Here is a 2,963-nt window from a genome sequence, read left to right as displayed (position 1 = left end):
GTCGTTTTATCTTTGGGGACGAAACGTCAATCCGAAGAGCACTACCGGGGCGTATCTCGTCTTGCGGAAAGAGGCCTCCTCGACTCGGCTATTTCCTTTTACGGTTCATTAGTTTCGAATTTTCCGTTGTAATTTTTGTTTCAGTTCTTCTTGTATTCCTTCTTGTAATCCCTAAATCTCCAACATACTTCAAATCCTTCAACGCGATTATGATCTCATCACTCCTCCTGTTAAACAACAGATTATATCAATCTACGACAAAGCTGTTTCGTTGCAGTTTAATCTCAAACATTTTCCAGATAAAGAGACAATAAGAGAGGTAGCAGTTGCAACTGAAGGGATTATTCAATATCTTTTCTCCCCACAATATCTATCAAAGATTAGATCCATAGACTCAATTGCCAGACGACAACTTTCAGATGAGTTGGAAAAATTGGCTAAGAAGCTGGAGTCAACTGTTGGATATGTGTTTGACTACTGCAACGGCAACGACGTGACTGATTCTGATCCTGCTGTTAGTTCATCATCAAGATCTGCACTCAAGAGAGATGTTGAAGATCTAACGATTGCAAGGAAGCTGATTGTCAGAAATTCAAACTGGTTGAGGAGATTATGGGGGAGATTAAAGCCATCTGGAAGAATAAAGTCAGCTGCTAGAGAATTAGTAGATGAACATCCACGGCCACGAGCAAATATGCTATGCTTGGAGCTGCACCTACAAACAAAGATGTTGTGGTTGGTTTTGATGAAGATATGATACGGATGAGGAGTCGGCTCATTGGGCATGACAGCCTAAAATTCCTCCCAATCGTCGGAATGGCAGGAATTGGTAAGTCCGTTCTTGCTAAATATATTTACAATGATCCAATAATCATGGACCATTTTGATATTCGAGCTTGGGTCACAATATCACAAGATTATAGTTTAGTAAGTATTCGCTCAAAAATACTAGCTTCGCTCAAAGATGAAGTAGATCAACTCATAGATTATAGTAAAGCAAGTATTCTCTCAAAAATACTAGCTTCGCTCAAAGATGACGAAGATCAAATTGGGAGGAATTCATTCAAAGGACACGAAGCAGAGGGGCTTGAAATTCACAAACTCTTGTTGAGGAGGAGGTATCTCATAGTACTTGACGACATGTGGAGTTTGGAAACTTGGAGTCACCTACAGGTGCTATTTCCTAACAATTATAATGGAAGCCGGATCATATTAACCACAAGGCTAATGGATGTGGCAAATTATTCTGCCTATTATTGTACCTCTTTGCCTGTTCATACGATGTGTTTCTTGGATGATGAACAAAGTTGGCGTTTGTTCAATCACAAGGTTTTCGGACACCAAGATTGTCCACTTGAGCTAACGTAGTATTGGGGAGAATTTTAAAAGGGTGTGGAGGGCTGCCCCTCTCAATTGTTACTGTGGCATGACTTTTATCCAAGATTCCTAGAACTCCAAAGTTGTGGCAACAAATTGAAGTAAATGATGGGCAGTTAGGATCAATATTATCTTTAAGTTACAACCACTTGCCTCCACATTTGAGGAAGTGTTTCTTGTATATGGCAGCCTTCCCTCAAGATTATGAGATCCATGCATCTGAACTTGTCAAACTTTGGGTTGCTGAGGGCTTTTTGGAACCTCGATATAGATTTGAAACCATAGAAGTAGAGGCGGAGAGGTGCTTGATGGATCTGACCAGGAAAAGTCTAGTTTTGGTCACTAGCCGAAAAATTAAAGGCAATATAAAAAGTTGCAGGCTGCATAGTATGGTGTGGGACTTCTGTGTGAGACAGGCCGGGAAAGCGAGGTTCCTTCTTCCTGTTATGGACTACTTCCCTACTCCTATCTTAAGAAAACATTTTCTTCCACAAGTCCTTCAAAATCATCCCCGCATAAGTGTTAGTTGGCATGATCTACAACTTAGAGACTCTACGCATACTCATGTACCACTTCTATCATATGCATCCCACAAAGAGGGTATAGGCCCAAAGCCTCTGTAGAAAACTTCACTTCACTTAGGGTCCTTCATGTTTTACGTAGAAATGATCATTCATATTGGGAGCTAGGTCAGGTGTTTAAATTGATTTATCTCACTTACCTTGCTCCCAACATTCCCGATAATATTGTACCTCCAGCTATAGCAAAGCTTCAAAATCTGCAGACTTTAATTATTTATAGGTATGGGGTTCATTTGCCAGTGGAGATTTGGAAGCTAAGGCAATTGAGACATCTTATCGCCTTCTCATTTCGTTCTTTACTCCTTCCCGAAGGAGTGACTTCTTCTCTTGAAAACTTACTAACGTTTTCTATGGCCACAGACTTTGTATGTAGTGAAAGGATGGTGAAAGTGATCCCAAACATAAAAAAGTTGGAGATTTGCTACTGTGAAGAGAAGTTTGATGCAGGCTATCATCTTGGCAATCTTGAACATCTGCGTAAGCTTGAGAAGTTGAAACTGGAGATGCATATTTCATCTGTGCAACATAGTTCATTTGTGCCACATCTGAATCCTATTTTTCCTCGGTTGCTGAATAAGTTAGAACTGAGTGGCAGGTGGATTTCTTGGAAGGATACGACTGTTGTTGGTTCGTTGCGTACTCTTCAAGTGTTGAAACTAAAGAAGTATGCTTGCTACGGGGAACACTGGGAAACCATTGAGGGGGAATTCGGTAGATTGATACTTCTGCAAATTGATGAATCAAATCTGAAGCATTGGGAAACTAGAAGTAGCCACTTTCCGAAGCTCAAGTGCCTAATGCTTCATCGTTGTCATAACTTGGATGCGATACCACATGATATTAGAAACATTCCATCACTTGAATTGATTGAGATCGATGATAACAATCAATCTCTTTTGCACTCAGCAAATAAAGTACAAGAGAAGCATAGGAAAGTTCCAGGAGATGATGGCCTAAAGGTTGTTGTGAGGCGTTCTTGATACTCTTTCAAACTTGACCGTGTCC

The 2,963-nt window shown here is 40.5% G+C and overlaps 1 pseudogene; it reads left to right on the top strand.

Annotated features, from left to right (window-relative positions):
* Positions 1-214: 214 nt before the first annotated feature.
* LOC148933647 (putative late blight resistance protein homolog R1B-16) lies at positions 215-2,963 on the top strand (annotated as a pseudogene).

The sequence above is a fragment of the Salvia hispanica genome, chromosome 1 (assembly GCF_029641045.1).
Source record: "Salvia hispanica isolate PSC_SH4W2 chromosome 1, Shi_PSC_v1, whole genome shotgun sequence".
Lineage (NCBI taxonomy): Eukaryota > Viridiplantae > Streptophyta > Magnoliopsida > Lamiales > Lamiaceae > Salvia > Salvia hispanica.
This window is presented reverse-complemented; position numbering and strand designations above follow the sequence as displayed.